At 43.0% G+C, this 18,659-nt stretch overlaps 1 pseudogene across 1 annotated transcript; it reads right to left on the bottom strand.

The window, feature by feature from the left end:
* Positions 1–328: 328 nt before the first annotated feature.
* LOC104015009 (cell surface glycoprotein CD200 receptor 1-A-like) lies at positions 329–17,213 on the bottom strand (annotated as a pseudogene). The gene is made up of 10 exons (XR_015704632.1): positions 17,138–17,213; positions 16,135–16,566; positions 12,567–12,833; positions 10,963–11,199; positions 9,451–9,853; positions 8,648–8,714; positions 8,098–8,242; positions 6,998–7,293; positions 5,471–5,706; positions 329–2,817 (listed from the first exon to the last, which is right to left on the bottom strand). The product of XR_015704632.1 is annotated as a cell surface glycoprotein CD200 receptor 1-A-like (transcript).
* Between the last annotated feature and the right edge of the window lie 1,446 nt (positions 17,214–18,659).

The following is an 18,659-nucleotide window of genomic DNA, read 5'->3' as shown; positions in this document are numbered from 1 at the left end:
TTGCAGGCAGCTAAAAAAGAAGCAAACTCTGTATCTGAAACTACCTACCGCTTGTGCCAGTATTATAACACATACAAAAGATGAGCAGAAAATTAAGTGAGATTGTTCAATTATTATGCTCTACCTAGAAGCATTATTCATGTCCCAGCCTTTCTTACAATCACCCCCACTAGCCACATTACTCTCTTTGGCCTAATAAGTTTCATTAATCATACACAACGAGCTTGAAAAGCATGAGGGCCAATTTTATTGCAGAAGGAAGATACAACAATTAGGCAGCTGAGGCCTTCTAGTGCCTGCAACGGGTTTGCCTGAGCTGCGGGTTGATAACTCAAGCTTTTTGTTGGCAGAAAACAGGTGATGATCAAAGCCTGACTAGGCTACAATGCTGTAAGCTAATTTTCTGAGAGGCTGCAGCACTACTGGCTCTTGGGCCATCCCAGAAATAAGAAATCAGGCAAACCATACTTCACATGGCTGTTAAGAGCTGTGGAACCACCAGGAGAGCCCATTTCACTGAATACCTGCAGCATGAAGGGACCTATCTCATTGCCAGAGCACCTTGTTTCAGTGCGTCAAACAAAGTCTACTCAGAATTTCCAGGAAATGCTGACACGCTGCAGGTGACTAGACCAATTCCACCAAATGCAAATTAAAGGGGAAAATAAAATCATGAGCACAGAAACCATGCTTTTCAGCCAGGGCTAATTATCAGAGTGATGTTTCTCCAGAGCGTTTTCCCCGCCATGCTATCAGCTCCCTGGCTGTCTGCATTAGCTCTTACTCTTCAACATTTCATTTAGTGCAAAGGAATTATGAAAAGTTCTTGCTTTGCACCCTAAAAATCACAACACACGTGCACCATGATTGCCAAAAGCAGACTGCTCCACAGCCTAACTCTTCATTTCAACATCCGTAGGTCTGGCTGCAGTGGTCCAGCTTCTGAACAAGAAGACAGACCTAAATTGCTGTGGTTGTCCACAAGAACGATCCATGCTCACTTATCACACTGAGCAACACCAGCCTAGGAAGCCAGGTTTTGACCCAACTGGGCTAAGCAACAAGACATCTTTCCCCTATTTCAGAGGCTTCCCATCACAACCAACTCCTTGACAACACCATGACTGTGAAAGGTCCAGGCTGACAGGGAGGACAAAAAAGGGTGCTGGATCATGCCCATGATGCACTACCAGCCATAGGCCAGCAGAACTGGGAAACCGCTTCCTTAGACTAAGGCACTGCCGCAGACTTCACTAGAGCTACAAAACGCTTTTCCTTTTCCATCACTGAAAACCTGTTTTCACTAATTCTGAGCTATCTGTCACTTATTTCTCCCAGAGGCTGTATACATGAAAAGGTGCGTCTCCTTCCCCACAGGTGACATGAAGAAGCTGTACACAGCTCTGAGATAGTGACCCATCATTGACATTTAACACCACAAGAAAGGCTTTCCTCGGTTACCAGGCATGAATGGACTACCTTCTGTGGGCACTTTTCATTAATGCAGAGAGTTGCTCTTCATGCCTTTCTGACTAAAATGAAAGGCTGGAGCGATGTCAGTAGGTGCCCACCCATGTCAATTTAGAAGTGATAAAGTGAAGTGCAATTAAAAGGCACCAGGAGATCCGCACGCCTAAGAACACTGAAGGAGCAGAGATGACTTCCTCCAGCGACGAGCCAGCAAAGGCCATTCAAAACACACATTTGAGTATACTTACTGCTGCATTAGGGTTTGGAAGGTTTGGCAAATCTGATGAATGAAAACTGAAATTAACAACCAGTTGGGGGGGGGGGGGGGTGTCAGCCTGGGGGCACGAGGACGAGAAGAAATAAATTATTTGGTTAGGGGTTTTTTGTTTGTTTTAAACAAGCACACCACCTGCATTTTTCACAACTTACTTCACACTTCTGTTCTCAGTAAAACCATGCTGTGATCTCAGCTTCTAAGAAAATGGTCAATAAACATTTACCCAAATAGCCTCAGAAATCATTTAGGTAAATATTTACACATTCGCACATTTGCTTTAAAATGAATCTTAGAAAATTTCCCATTGCGCTCTCTCATTTCCCTATCAAGTACAATTTCAAATTGGCTTTTTTCTTCCATTATCAATGTAAACAAAGCTTAATTAAAAAAGAAATAGATTAAAAAATTAAAAAGTAAACAAAGATGACAAATACAAGATTGTCATCTGCCACATATAACTATATACTCAGGAAAAAAAAAAAAAAAAATCTTATTTCTGCTAGATGCATTTCTTTGACCTCCTATGTTTTGAGTCCCCTGTGTCACTTCCTCGTTTCCAACACAAAATTGCAAAGAGAATCCAGTTGTAAAAAGTGCTACTTTTTCAACAGCAGTCTGTTAGATTGGCACAGAAATATGTCAATTATTGATTTGAGGACAGACAGCACATATCTCAGAGTCCATTTTCAAACAAAATTCAGATAGGTATTTCCCCAAATCAGTCTTTAAAAAGTTTCAAACGCTTCAAGAGCTGTACTGATATTTAGAGAAAGAAAGAAAGAATTTACTAAAACAGGTTGCTCTCTCCCACTGCCTTCAGGAAAGACAAAGGCTTTTGTGGGGCAGTTTTGAGCGTTCTGCTGGCCTGCTATGCGGCAAGGTCTGACATTTGTTAGCTGAAGTACAAGTTCAAGTAATTGGGTATCATTAGTAGCTGAGCTGGTACTGTGCCTACACTGTTAATAGTTCATATATATCATTCTTGGATTGTAATTCTGATAGATACTCTCTGATAAGACAGGAGGCTTGACCGCAGCTGTTTTCTCACATGATGGTCTGAAGTTCACAGTCTGCAATATAAAGAAAAACATATACCATTATATTGCATGGTAGAATTTTATGGAACCATCATCCCTATAGAGTCCAAACAAAAAACAAGACCAGAAGAAACCTGGTAGGCAACATTACTTTTGCAAAGAAACTGGGAAGTTATTTCTCACAGCTCTGTGAGCAAAGGGGTAGGGCACAGAGGGTGAAACCTGAACTGACAGAGAGATGCAACAACCGCCTTCATAAAGCCTAAACAGGGCAGCCATTTGAATTTTTTTTCTTAATGTGATTGAAAACAGATTTTGAAATGTCGGTATTTTCAGCAAAATAGATGATAACGAACAATGCTAACTTCTCTGGAAAAAAAACAAAACCAAACAAAAAACCACAAAAAAAAATGGGCAGGCCACAGGCAATCCAATTTAGGCACCTAAAATTGCTGGAAGCTTTTGACTTTGATCTCTGCAACTCCCACTCCCGTCAGTCAAATTGTCCTGAATGCCATGGAAGTGCGTATCAGGAAATTAATCATTCTAACTTCAGAGCACTGTTTGACTAGTTTGCAACAAACAAGGCACACGGCCATTAATTTAACCGTGAGCAGAAAACAAAATATGAAATAATTGCTCTTTCAATGTGCATTAAATGAGGCAGAAGCCCTGAGGGACGAGCACCGTATTATCATGCTGTTAAGTATGTATCACGACACACTGGAATTAGAGAGGAAGTAAAAGTTGTGGTGGCAAATGTATCGTTGCTCTTTCCTAGCTTCTGAATGTTTGAACTGCAACTTAAGAAATAAAAGTTTCATAGCTGTGTTTGCCTTTAATACAGCATAAGGAAGTGCACCCTTTTCCCTCATTGTAAAATGCCCATCTCTTTTCATCTGATCTTTAATGAGACAGGTTTCTGCCATCAAGGGCAATACACATTCTTAAGCAAAAGGTCAGAGTTAAGATTACTCAGTGAAGCAGAAATTTGAAAACATTAACTTTTGGGAGATTTAAAATTCAGCTTAACCACTGGCATTGTAAATGTAATTTATAGTATTCTTAGGCAGGAAACGCACTACTCCACTCTTGATCTGGTGCTTAAACAATTACTCAGATACTCTGAACATACATGAAGATAGGGCCTTCCAAACACTAGACACCCTCCCAGATACACTGTTTCTCATTCCCCCCTCCAAGGACACGTAGAAATAAATGGGACTTTCGTCAGAGCAGACATGTTGCAATGAAATTACATGTTTTAGTGAAGAATACACAAAAAACTTCAAAGCACAGACAAAAAAAAGCCCACTTAGTGCAAAATGGTACTGCCGACCCATGTGCCAATTTACGTAACCAGAAAGCTGAAAGTAGGATGTCAGGAAATTAAAATGGTTTGATGGGGCAAGGTGCACAGCCGTTGTGTCTCTAGAGTTCTCCTTTAGCTGCCCTCAGCTGTTGAAAGACTTTCTTCGTATACAGTTACACTCATAGGTTAAATTCTTATTTTTTACGTCCTGGTCTCGAACACATTATTGTTTTCTTTATCCCTTTTTCCTACTGGCATAGACTTCTAACAGGTCCAGCACAGCCAGCAAGGAAGCTGAATTTTACCCTTTACTACCTTTGGCCCTGGGAAAGGTCACCTGAAAGTCACAGACAGACATTCTCCAAGGAATTTTTCTCCAGACCATCACCACTGTGGGAAGCTGGACAAAATTCAACTCCGTGGGTTCAAAGCTTCACATAAAAAATTAGTAAGCTGTATCGTGGTGGCTGTTGAAAGCAACTTTTCTGTCATCAGTGATTAAAAAGGTCACTGAAGCAGCATATTGGGTTTGAGTGGCAAGGTTTTGGTAGCAGGGGGACTGCAGGTGTGGCTTCCGTGAGAAGATGCCAGAAGCTTCCCTCATGTCCGATAGAGCCAACGCCAGCTGGCTCCAAGACAGACCTGCTACTGGCCAAGACTGAGCCCGTCAGTGACGGTGGTAGCGCCTCTGGCATAACATATTTAAGAAGGGGGGAAAACCTGCTGCAGAGCAGCAGCCAGAAGAGAGGAGTGAGAATATGTGAGAGGAACAGCCCTGCAGACACCAAGGTCAGGGAAGAAGGAGGGGGAGGAGGTGCTCCAGGTCCAGAGCAGAGATTCCCCTGCAGCCCCTGGTGAAGACCATGGTGAAGCAGGCTGTCCCCCTGCAGCCCATGGAGGTTAATGGTGGAGCAGATATCCGCCTGCAGCCCCTGGAGGACCCCACGCCGGAGCAGGTGGATGCCCAAAGGAGGCTGTGACCCCGTGGGAAGCCCATGCTGGAGCAGGCTCCTGGCAGGGCCTGTGACCTCATGGAGAGAAGCCTACACAGAAGCAGGTTTGCTGGCAGGACTTGTGGTCCCACAAGGGAACCCAGGCTGGAGCAGTCTGTTCCTGAAGGACTGCACCTTGTGCAAAGAACGCATGCTGGAGCAGTTCATGAAGAACGGCAGCCCATACAATGCTACAAAACATTTGGTTTCAACTGACTAACACAAAATTGTTCATTTCTCCATCAACATGCACTAGAACTTTGGCCTGTCACCCCATTCAACAGTCTGCAGAGCCCTGGCATTCAGTGGGAACAGCTGCATAGAACAGCACAGAGAAGCCCAAGAGCACAATGAAGAGAAATTACAGAATACTGTTATTTACATGACAGGTCTGGTTTCTAGCTGGGTGGGTAACCAGGCAGGTGATGGCGGAAAGCGTGCTGTTGACCCAGCCTATGTAGCTCACTCTGGTCGCTGTCCCATTGGAGTGACTGACTTCTTCCTCGGTGCTGTGATTACTTGCAGGGGTCCAGGAGATATCAGCAGCTGGCTTTCCAGCAGGTGCTTGACAGACAGACACCCTGCTCTTGTCACAGGTCAGAGTCACTGTAGAAGGGACTACAGAAGAAGAAAAAAAAAAAGTCCACAACCATTATTTCTAGTTCAGTATAAAATCACCAACTGAGAAACTGAAAAATAGGTGGTATTTTTTAGTTTGCATGGCCATTCAAGAGATTTTAAAATAATTTGGAATATTAGCACCGATGATCTTTAGGGAAAAAAATACATCAAAAAGTCCAAGGTGAGTATCTCCAAAACTAGCTAGCTGCATCTAAAAGTACTGCTTCCTCATGTTTTCCAAAAGGTAACTACAGTAGTAACAGAAGATGGGATGACAGAGAGGAGTGGATTAAATTAAGATTTATAAGTATGTCAGTGCACATACTGAAGAAAACACAGCTTGCTGAAGCTCCAGCTAAAATATTTAGGAGATTAGGTATGTAGAATCAAGAATTTTATAGCAGGGAAAATAAAGGAGGAATCGGACAAAACTCTTCTGCCTAAAGTCCAACAACTCGTATTCTGCATTTGACAAAACAGGCAAAGGCTCAGACAATACCTAAGCCATTATCAGAAAAGCAAGACCCTGCAGGGAAGAACAAAAAAAAAAAAAAAATCAAGTGACAAAAATCAATAATAGCAATTATAGAGTTCCAAAATTCATTTCCCATAATTTTTAGTTATATTCAGAAGGCTTAACTAATATGGCCAGTATACAAAATCTTCTCGTAGGGGTTTTGGTTTTTTTTTTTAATTTATGGAAACCTGGAGATAGTTTACCTAACTATCTGAAAAAGATGACTTGATGTATTCATTATGTTTTCTAATATTCTTTTGTTCCTGCCTATGTTGAAAATAGACTAATTTTTATTTTAGTGATGCAATCTTATAGACAGCCTTCAGTGTTTCTGGAAGAGTGAAATATTTCCAGATAGTGTCCTGAAACTTTTGCTTCCTTCCTATTCAGCTCTTACCCAGACAAAACACACATTGACCTCATTGTGAATTTTGGTTCAGCATCTATCTCAGAAACTATGCAGGCTGTTGGATTTGTGCATTTTCAAACCTCTCCTATTCATGAGTCAGAAGTAGTTAAAAAAACAAACACAAAACCCTCAGATTATTTCTCCACAGAACAGTCAAGTCCTATTGTGTAACTCCTCATGCCTTTTTCCCCTCTCCAAATAGCCAGACTAAATCAGCTTACCTCTGCGTTTTCAATTTCAGTATGCATCCAAAATGAATTCGGTCTTTTACCACCAAATCAAATAATTTTATCTCTATACACACACACACACACACACAAAAGAAAAGAAAAAAAAAACACAAGGTGTGTCTTACCTGTCACAGAGAAGAGAAAAAAGAATATTCCCTGCACTGCTGGCAATTTCACAGGTGTAATTTCCCTCATCACCGAGGTTCACAGGGTAAATACAAAGAGCAGGGTCGCTGTCAGGTGAATATTTCCACATCATTCTCTCACTGCAGCTTAACTTCTTGTCTCATTGTGATCACTTCTATAGGCCAACAAGCAGCACATGCTGCATTTCATCTTCCACATCACCGTTAGCAAACACACCTTGGAGACGTACGGACAATTCAACACAGCCTCATGACCAGCCTCCACACTCACCATGTTGTAAGCTACATAAGAAGAAAAAGACATTAAAAATGATGCTACAGCCATCGTCAAAGCATAGGAAACTCTTGGCTTCATCACACTTAAAAATTTCTACTTCCTTGCTGTACTGGCAGTCTTGAGGACACATTGCTCTGTACAGACACATAGAAGTAGTATTCCATTTCCAGGTCCAGCTTCCTGCTGTCACTCTTTGAAGTCTGGAAATGCAGTGGAGATGTTGCCTTTCTGCTGTGGACCCTGTGTAGGTATGTGATGCATGCTAGTGAGCTGCAAGTCCTCCATCTTTTTTTAGGCAACAGATTTCTATCACTTTATATGGGCTTTGAAAAACTGATGAGGAGGGCAAGTTTCACCCTTAAGGAAACTATTCTTTAAAAAAACTTATGTTATTGAATTAGGTACCTTGGTTAAAGTGCAAGTAAAACCAGGGATAGCAGTGGAACATACACCTGTAACAAGGTTAAAACCCAAGGGCATTTGGTGCAGTAGTTCCCGAGGCATATTTAGTACAGGGCATATGTAGATCCCTTTTCTACCAGAAATCATCGCTCTCTTGATATTGTCCCAGTTGAACAGGAGATGGGTCTTCAGGTGATCTGTTTTGGATTCCTATCAGATATATCATCCTGTTCCACTCTGCAAGGGACACGATTATTTTGCCAGCTGAGCTGACATCACTCTGTGCATTCACATTAAACAATAAGCAAAATTTCCCCTGATAAACTGCAAAGTTTCAGTGTACTGGCGAGTTGGAAATACAGAGTACCAAAGAGTGCTGCATGTTGGTTTGGATCTTTCTCGCTTACCTGGCCCTTCAGCCAGATTGATTAGCAAGAAAAGGAGTGCAGCCAGAACCACCCATGTCTGAGCCATCTTTAGCAGAAGGAATCAGCATTGCAGAACGTAAAGGCCAAGAAAATGGCATGGAGTCACAAACTGTTGTGCACATCCCTTCAAAGAGAACACGTAGTAAAACAGAGGTTTCCTTTGAAAACAGAAGTTCTAAACAAGACCCCATGTCAAGTATCATTCTTGTACTGAAGAAAGTAAAGAAAAAAGGGTTTTGACAATAAAAACACACCACTGTTTACAAACAAGTTTTAAAAATCCAGGATCTCTGATACCATTTTACAGGCATCTCCAGCTGCTCACTATTCATGCCCAGCTAGCTAGCACAAAAATAGCTACAGACCGCTTACTGTCACTTCACAGACTTACCTGCAGAAGATGAAAAAAAGGTTTTGCAAGAGCAACCATGCACACATTACAACTCTTTGTGAAAAATCAAGGTAACAGCACATATAGGAAAATTCAGGATCTAGACTTCAACTATTTGACAAAGAAATGATTCCTAACCTTTGCATGTTTTTAGTTTCTTGAAGAGTAACTCCACTTCTGTAGTAGAACAAAAAGGGCAACCATCCTATTGCAAGAGATCAAAAACACGTGAGTTTTTTTCCGGCTTTCATAGACACAATGAACTAAAGAGGCATCTAATAACTTATGCTATTCTGCAACTATATATACTTTTTAACAAACCATATCTTATAAATTGCTAGCTCCTTTTTGGCAAAAGGGCAGTGCATCATTGGTAAGATTGAGACAGTGCTGTCATCCCAACACATTGTTTTCTAGTTCACACAAAAAAGCAGAACTCCATGCTATCCAAAATCTTTCCTATGAAAACATATATGGTTCACAGTGGAGAATTTTGATGTAAACCCGTTCAGCTCTTGGTTGAACATGGATTTGGCTAAGAACATCACTGATACTTTCCTATGGCCAGATATCATATATAAATGACCCCAATTTGGCATGGCAAACTTGCACTACCCTGTACTGAACAATATACCTGTGTATTCCCACAGTCAAACTCCCAACCTCTTCTGCTCAGGTCTCAAGGAGGAGCACCCTACTGCAGTAGGTACTCATGCTGGTTCTGTCACTGCAGAAAGGTTCACAACCAAGGCACCTCTGTGCCCCCAGCCAGCTGGGGGATAAAGCCGAGGTCGCGGAGCGCAGGCCTGTTTCCACAACACCACGGCAGCCATATCCTGACTGCAGTTTTCTGATGTTACTGTCAGGAATCAATGGCCGCACTTTTGCCTTGAGGCTCCCTGTAGCCTGCCCATAAAGCTATCTCATTTTCCATCACTCACCTCTGCATTCCCTCAAATTGTCGTCTTGGTAGAGCCTTTGTCATTCTCTCCTTTATGCCGCCATTTGTTTCTGTTTAATCTTTTACTTTCCGAATCAGTCACTCGCAGCTAGAGATGACTGGAAAATTGTGTTTCCATCCCATGAGAAATACTGATACATTGTTTTCTTTCTCAAGTCAAAACCCAATATGCAGCAGACAAGAAAATATCTTTGTGTGATGGTTGATTCAGAAATGTCATATGTGTTGCAACAGGACTTTCTTTCTGGGCTGTTTAGATCACGCAGCGTTCACACCCGTATTTAAATACAAGCATGTTTCTCAGTACATGCTGAGAGGAGGAGGAAAGGCAGCCAGGGTTCACTGTGCACACAGAAACCTAAATCCTCATCTGGTATCAATTGCTGTAAAAGTAACAGGCTTCAATTACGCAGCATTCAAAATTTCATTTTAAATGTATAGTATACCAAGTGAGGACACCTGGTGCACAGAAGAAAAACCAGAACACTGCCACGCTTGTGGCACAGAAAGAGCAAATGCTGCCACATTCGCAAGCCAAGTGCAAGAGGCAATAGTGTTTTCTTAAGCACAATGATGCAATACGTATGCACATTCAGACAAGAGCCTGATGGTTTTCTGTACAGTTCTAACAAAACACTGATGCATCTGGATGGAAAGCTTTCATTGCAACCTGGAAACAGTGCCAGTGCAACCACATTGATCGGTACTCTGCACGAACACGCAACAGGCAACATAACTCTTACATTTAAAAAGTCCCAAATTGAATTTTTATTCACTTAAAATCTTCGCCACATATGAAATATTTTGGGTTTTTTCATGTTATTCAATACTGTCAAAAACTTTGGGGTTTTTTTTTTGTAATTTGGATAAATTATGCATGCAAAAGTTGCTTTAAATCAAAAAGTTTGAAAGTTTGAACATGTTTAACCAAAAACGAAAAAAGATGCTTTTTGACCAGAATTATGTGTTGAATTTGACCCAATTTGCAAATAATTTTTCAGTCCCTTTCAAAAGAAAAGTAAAAAAATATCCTCCACAACGTTCATCAACAAATTCAATATTCACCAATTTTGATGGATCTATAAATATTCATAAACAGAATATTGTCATATTGGATCTTGTCCCAGAGAACTATCTTTTTTTAAAATGCATACAAGTCTCATATATATGGGGTTTATTTGCTCAAAAGAACAGGCATTAATGATTAAAAATGGGGCCTTACAGAAAGAACAGAGTATATTACTCTGTTTAAATATTCATGTATGAAACGCAGAATTTAGACTGCAATTTTTAAGGTTCACAATCCTTGAATACTTGTGCCTGTAAGCAAGGAGTAAGTCTCAAAGTAAAACCCAAAAAGGAGAAACCAAGCACAGCTGAATCAAATTCATTTAAAAGTAGCAAATTAATATTTGTAGATTGTCTTGTGTTATTTCCTTTGATGGAATTAAAATGCATCAATAACTACATTAAAATAAATTAAAATTTTTACTCAGCCTTGACGGTGGCAGCTGGCACAAGACCATGCAATATGTGTGCCACTCTTCCCTTAGCCTCAGCCTTCCAGCTAGGGAACGGCACCGCTCACGCTCAGATTCATCCCAATGAACGCTGAGGCTGGAGGAGAGTTACCCGGTTGTCAGCCTGGAGAAGAGCCCTCCAGCCATGGGGGCATGAGAGACAAACAGCAGCAGCTCCAGTGTGCTCCAATTTTCCGATACTTGCCATCCTGGGGATGAGAAGAGAGACGTTAGCGCACGCAGCCGCTCCGACGCGGAGGCCGGTCCCTGGCTGCTTATGGGGAGGCTGCTGCGCACCAGGGAACTGCAAAGATGTACCTGGAGCTCCCCTCCTGCTCTGTCCTCACGGGGGGCCCAGATATAGTTGCAAAGAAGTGACAACTATGTCAGCTTAGGACTGTCTATCCCAGACAGTCCCTGTTTTCAGCTGTACAGTTCATTAATTTCTTTTCATGGATGCTCCTGAGATCTTAACACGCAGCTGATTTGTCTCACAGACAGACATAGCCTCTTCCCCCTCTGAAAGAGCTCAGTGAAAACAAACCATCTGGTTGTACGCTCCCCTGAAGAGGATGTAACACAGTTAAAACTAGGGAAACAAACTGCTTTCTGACATGAAGAACAAACCACAACCTTAAGTTGTCTGCTATTACACATCAAACACAAGCTACAAGCCTTGAGCTATGCAAAGCACCAACTTAAAGTCAGATAAATAGAAGTCCAACATAATGGAAATATATTTCAATGCACTCTGAAGGAGGAAAAGGTGCAGATCATAAAGAACCAGGTATCAGTCAGTCGTAACCACAACTTTTTAAAAAATAACCAATGTGTCACATAGCCATTCCCATGCTTAGCTCAGCAAAGTATGGCTCTGCTTTGCAGCAGAAGCACATTTAAAGGGTAGAGAAGACCCTGCCTCAGAAGTCTGTTCTCTGTAACGCCTGGCGTCTTTGGGCAGGGGAGGGCTGGAGAGGACGGCAAGAAGAGGAAGCAGTTGCATGCAGCTGTGTCAACTCTCCCACTTCTTGTACAAGGATAAGGTAACAGTAAAGACTGAATATTCAAAGCAAGGCTACATTATTTAAAATCCAAACCCACACTTTTAGTGGTCAGAGCCTCCACACAGCAGCACCGTCCACTACAAAGCATTCGATGTTTCTACCTCGCCAGCAAGGCCTCTCCTCAAAGCCACGCTCCTCTGTCACTCAGCTCCATGGTTTCTGCAGGTGCGAGTCCCTGCAGCCTACACAGGGCTGGCAGGCATCTCAGGAGGCCAGGAACCCTTACACTGAATACTTGCCAACCACATAGCAACTGACCCAGAAGCCTGCAGGCAGCCAACACCTTTTCTGAAGTGAGAGGTGCTGGTTATGCCATATTTTCAACATCCCCAGGTCAGCCTCCACTTTTAGCTGTCCTTTTGAGCGTGGGAAACTCTGGAAGCTGGGCTTATCCACTGGTACCGCATTTGCAATAAATAACTGGAGCAGTTCAAATGGCAATTTGAGAGGCTCTCCCATTTCTCCTTGAAGTTTTAACACTAGCTGCTAGGCATCTGAGCTGTAAGAGTTACCTGAAGAAATGTAGCAGCAGATGCGTCCGTGGGTCCGCGTTCCTCGTGCATTTCAGGGGCCAGGCCCTGGGTTACTTTTGTGCAGCCTGTTCACCGTTTGCGAAGAGTTCTGCGCCAGGTCTGGGAGCAGCCTGCAGTCCTCACTCAGGGGACAGATTTGGCTCAACTGCTGCCCCAGTTTGTCCCAAGCAATGGTCCTCTCGTGGGAATTCCTCAAGTCCCTCCACTCGAAATGAAGTTACAAAATATAGGAAGACTTTGAATGCCCTGGGAGGCAGACAAATCATATCAAAAGGGGCAGCAGGTAGATATTCCCAAAGCTGTTCATTCTCAGAAACTGAAAAGTTTTTGGAGGAGAGAAGAGGTTGCATTCTTGCTCTGTTCTTAGCCATCTCCTTAACCACCTGTCCTGGTTTCACCTGGGACAGAGTTAATTTTCTTCCTAGTGGCTGGTCTAGTGCTGTGTTTTGGATTTAGGATGAGAATAATGTTGAGAACACACCAATGTTTTAGTTGTTGGTGAGCAGTGCTTACACTCGTCAAGGACTTTTCAGCTTCCCGTGCTCTGCCAGGTGCACAAGAAGCTGGGAGAGGGCACAGCCAGGACAGCTGACCCAGACTGGCCGAAGGGCTATGCCATACCGTATGACATCATGCGCAGCATATAAAGCTGCGGAGAGTTGGCTGGGGAGCAGCGATCGGTGCTCCCGGACAGGCTGGGCATCGGTTGGCGGGTGGTGAGCAATTGTATTGTATAGCAATTGCTTTGTATATTATTATTGTGTTATTATATTTTTATTATTATTACTACTATTACTACTGTTCTATTTTATTTTATTTCAATTATTAAACTGTCTTTATCTCAACCCACAAGGTTTCTCACTTTCACCCTTCCAGTTCTCTCCCCCATCCCACCGGGGTGAGAAGTGAGTGAGCGGCTGTGTGGTGCTCAGTTACTGGCTGGGGTTAAACCACGACACCATCTGCGGCTGACTGCTGCAAATGCTGCTGGGCTAACGGACCTTTGGTTTGCCTTTATAGCCTCCTGGTATTTTTATTCTCCAAAAGATACCCTGGCCCTGAAAATGCATCCATGAAGCCCTGTACTAGCACAGCAGACAACTGCTAGCACTGTTAGCAACTGGAGGAGCTGTACCTCCATAATGCATTTTCTTCTCAGGCTCTCTATTTGTCTTATACTTGCTGGCATCAGTGGAAGCCACAGATGGTTTGTAGCTGTGAAATTCAACCCATCCAGTTCGTGAGCTAGTTTCATTCAGTTCCAAATACGTAAAACTCTAAAGCTTTCTCTACGAACTGGGAAACAGAGGGTAGATGGCTTTCTGAAAGAGAGAGAGAACTAGCCTAAGAGAAGGAGCTCTCAAAACAATTATGAACAAATTATACTAAACAACTGTAAAATTACAGTGTTTTGGTAATGTATACCTGAAGGTAAATAGGTTTGAAGCTTCCTCCACAGCAGGGCAGAGGTTTGTAGTGTCTGTGTGTTGAATTCATCAAGATATTAATATTTAGAATAATGCTAATATTAACATTACAAAGTGGGTTTTTCCCCCAGAGAAAAAAAAATAAAAATGCCATACAGCAGATGAGTATTTTGTCTGGATTTTTGTTTGGTGGGTTTTTTGTTTGGTTGGTTGGTTGGTTGGGTTTTTTTATCTTTAGTAGCTGCAGTTCAAGAAAGCAGGTGGGCATCTCCTCTCTTCTCAGAAATATTTACCTTCTTAACCAGCTCATCTAGAAAATAGCTTAATCCCATGAAGTTATTACACGAGGCAAGTTGTACACCTCACATCTGTAGCTGCCTCACAGCCAGCCTCTTCAGAAAGCACTGTGACCCCGTGTTGGGAACGGAGCATAGGAGCAAAGGATGAACGAGAACATCATCATCCCCAGTAGCCTGTTCTCTTCCTTTCAGAACGACAGAAGACGTTTTCTTTACATTTTCCATCGTATGGGAAAAACACCTAATCCATGTACCTAACAGCTTGACTTTCCCAGGTATAAACCATCTGCGGCTGTCACCAATGTCAGCAAACATATGGGGGAAGCACTGCTGATAATGAAGCCTTTAAAACCTGACACTTCCAGGTTAAAATGTCCAGCGGCAATTATATTGCAATTTTCAGAGACCAAGAAAAAGGATTTCTTTTTTAACTGTAGCTCGTTTTCCCCTAATTGCACAGTCACTGGACCAGCATGCCGTGCTCAGCATCTTCTGCTCCTGGCCCTACAGAATCCCCTTACCACTCATGTGTCATTAACCTCAGGGGCTTCTCACTCGATCCCAATACTCCAGCAAACAAATCTATCTACAACAGAGATGTTCATGACCTTAACTACTTTAATTCCTGCCTCTTGTGGACCTACTGCACGTTGTTGCTGGTTTCCCAGGAAGAACCTGAGAACCAACAACCCGCAAGTCCAATTACTGCCTTCAGAGCTGTGGGTAATCCAAAAAAAAAAAAGTCTCCCATACAAGTATTCAAAGAGGAACAGAAAAGAAATGGTTTATAGGTGGACACTTAACTCCCAAAACACTTCAGTAAGAACAGTATGTATCTCAGACTCCCTAGATGAAAGTTTCCTCCCCATCTTTCAGTATTGGCCTCCCACTCCACAGCCAAATGTGATGGAATTGCATCACACAACTCGAACTGCACATAAAGAAACTGCAAACCTCAAATAATTCCCACTTCAAAAAGAACAGAAATAGCAGAAGAACTGGTGTATAGCAAAATAAAACCCCAGGTGGTCCTTCCTCACCCATCCGTCAATCTGAAGTGTAGCATCACTAACCATGGTTTAGGCAGTGCCAAGCAGGAGTAGAGACACAGGACTACCAGGCCCCTCTCCTTCAGCTGTTCACTGCTCCTCCTCCTTCACGCCCCAGGGAAGCTAATGTTCTCTGAAAGCTGCAGCTTCCTCCTCCCATGGGGAGCTGTGAACATCCTGCAAGAAGTCCCAGGAACCCCCAACCGACTCAGCTGGGAGTCAGCTACTCCAGCCTCAAGGAGCTGCGTACTCGGCCCTCCTCAGACTCATCACACAGAAGTAGATTTTTTTTTTTTTTTTTTTTTAGGAAGGGAAAACCTTGTCTCCTATGCTTATAGAGCAGCTAGATCAACACTTCCAAATATGAAATCCATACTGTTATCACATAGCAAAGGAGAAGGCTCAGTAGTTTTCTTCTAGTGGCTTCCATTTCTGTGATTTTTACATCAAGTGGAACAAATCAGTTCTATAACAAGCAGACCTGAAATAGAAACCCATATCTATATTGGAAAAAACTACACATCCCACCTCTCAAATGCAAACTGAAGTCATGACACCAGTGTCAGGATGGCATTTATCACTGCCACAATCTTTTGTTGCAGTATAATAAACCAAAGGGGATGCTTCTGCTTTACCCGTTTCCTTCCTCACCATACAGGCTTCTTTGCTGTCATAAACTCCCTTTCTTATGAGCCAGCTTCACACCTATAGCTCTGTGTCACTTAGCGGTTTAGGAAAATTCTCCACAGTGGTTTCCAGTCAAGCTTCTCACCCCATTTCTTTCTGTGACGCAGTGGGTTAACAGCACTTCTGGCAGATTCTATGCTCGATGCGAGGGAGCATGATGCAGAAGGGTACGAGTTGAAGGGTGAAGCCCAGTCCTACGGCATGTCCTTATTCAGGTTTGTGCTGCCTGAACTGCCTGCCCTTTTTGTAGACCAGTGTTCTGCAGTTGGAAAATGTGACATGAAGCCAGGTCAGCTCTCGCAAACGTTGATGTTGTTACAGGATTGTGGGCATTGCTGGTAAATGGTCTTCATTTTCTCATCTTCCCAGAGTGGCTTAAACTACAGCCCAGAGGGGAAGCTCCCGAGGACCAGGTGACAGAGCAATGCCTGCTCCAGCCAGGGAGAAGGCACACATCAGGACTTTTGGCTCCTTATTCAATGGCCTAAGGCACTGTGTGAAAAGCTGAGACAAGGCACTACAAAACAAATGAGGGAGAGGAAAATAAGATGCAAAAAAAGTCAGCTAGCACGGAGTGTGCCGGAAGCGTCAGAAGCGGACTCAGGAAGCCTCCCGCTCCCCACCACAAGGCCTTTGCTGCATGCATTCATGCTGCAGACCACAGCCTTCCTCCCACCCCCTGCCCTCGGGCCCATGCAGCCCGTGCCACGGCGCACAGCTATGGACTCACTTAAAATAGATGTAAAACATCTTCATTTACCGGAAGTATCTGTGCTGTGGCTGTGTCTATGTGTGCGTGTTGCTACATATATGTATATTTATAAAAATTAATAGAGTCAACATTTTGCACACACTTTTAGAGCTGTTGCACTTAAGTGACAAGGTATCTAGGGATGCTCAGCTAATGAGGCTGTGTCACTGATTATATACCATTTTCCATTTAACTCTCGTATTAAAGTGGACACTTTCAGTAGAGCAGCTGCCAGGGGCGGCACTGCCAAAAAGCCCAGCTTGCGCAGGCAGACACAGCACGCCCTCACTGCTGGCAGCCCTGCCATGTACAGCAGCAGGCAGCCATTGAAACTCACCCCAGAGCAGGGCATCCAGCCCCATGGTGTGGCCCAGGCTTAGTCCCCCACCGCCTTCCTCCCCTCCCAAAGAGGGGATGTCTCCAGCCCTGGGGCCCAGAGTCAAGCAGATATCTTCAAAATGGAGATAGGAGAGCAAAACGGTGCTGGCAGCGCTGCATCACCAGTTTTCCTCACCTCTTTTCCTCCTCAGCTCCTTGCTTGGAGCTGCGTACTTCACAGCACTCCTACACCGCAGGAAAAGTTATTTGACCTGTTTGCAAGGTCTCCATCACTAGAAATCTGGGTTGCACATTGCTTCTATATGGTTTATTGTCAGAGCTGGTTTACGACTCCTGTAATGATAAATAGCCTCTGGCTAAAGGAATTAAAAAATGCATCCAAAGGGATACACCAGAGGCACCTTTGAACTATATAGGCTTCCAACAAGCCCCTCTGAATAGGGTGATTTTCCCAAATGAGACAATCCATCATGTAAAAGAAGATACATTGCAGACACTGACTGCAGCTTACATGGGAGTCCCTGCAACTGAACAACAAAGAAAACAACCTCATTCAAAGGCCAGACTTAATACTTTGGAGTCCAGTACCTCTACTCAACCAGGCTTATGTACATGTGCTACAAAACTTCTCCAAACTAGCTGTAATGCTGTTAACAAGGGCATAAGGAACAGTGATCTCATTATGCCCATAAGGGATCCTGGCTGAATACATGAACAGTTAGCTTGAAAATCAGTTTTCACTGAAAAAGACATTTTCATCTGGAAGTTTTGGACTAGCAGTCTGTATTTCTTTATAGGTTCTAGACATATGTATTTCATTGTCTGCTCAAGCTTGTCTTTTTCCTGTTCACACAGGGCAGTTCTGAGATGGCTGCCAAACGGACTTTTGGTCTTTCCTGTGCAATAGCCAGATGGCATTGACCTGGCAAAGAATAAGAAACGGGCACTGTAGGTTTCTGATCAGCTCCTGAAAGAAAACCCAGTTCTGGCTACACTGTTGTCAAAGACGGAGAAGTCATCCTGACTTGTGAAAGAGATTTTTATTTGGGAAAAATATCAGTTTCTTATTACTGAAGGGCACTTATCTCACAGAATGCCTGCAGTCTTGACTACGAGTTCTCTGTAACAGTATGTACCTCTATAACAATTGTTGTCCTTAATAGACAGAATGTATAGGTATTTTAGAGACTGGAGTTTCCCTAAGTGTGTTCATGTCCCTGGTTACCATGGATATACACTCATGCTCCCTCCCTCAATATAAATGTCTGTCTGGTGTCTTATTACTTACAGTCCTTCTGCAAGCACCTTGTATTTGTGACCTTTCAGCTCAAGCACTCATTTTCACAGTAGTTACAAAGCAAAATATTTGGAAATGGCTTCTATGCTTATACGTAGCATAGAATTCTGAACTTTGAAGAGTTAAAAATCTCTTCGAGCTCAAGAGAAGTGCCTCTTTAAAATTCCTACTTCATCTTCTAGTGCCTTGCAAAAAAAACCATAATTCTCCTTAGTCTCTTTTC

Source organism: Nipponia nippon, unplaced genomic scaffold, assembly GCF_047370975.1.
Source record: "Nipponia nippon isolate SJK-2023a ecotype South Korea unplaced genomic scaffold, ASM4737097v1 scaffold_2, whole genome shotgun sequence".
NCBI lineage: Eukaryota > Metazoa > Chordata > Aves > Pelecaniformes > Threskiornithidae > Nipponia > Nipponia nippon.
The sequence above is the reverse complement of the archived record's forward strand: the minus strand, read 5'-3'. Positions and strand labels throughout refer to the sequence as shown.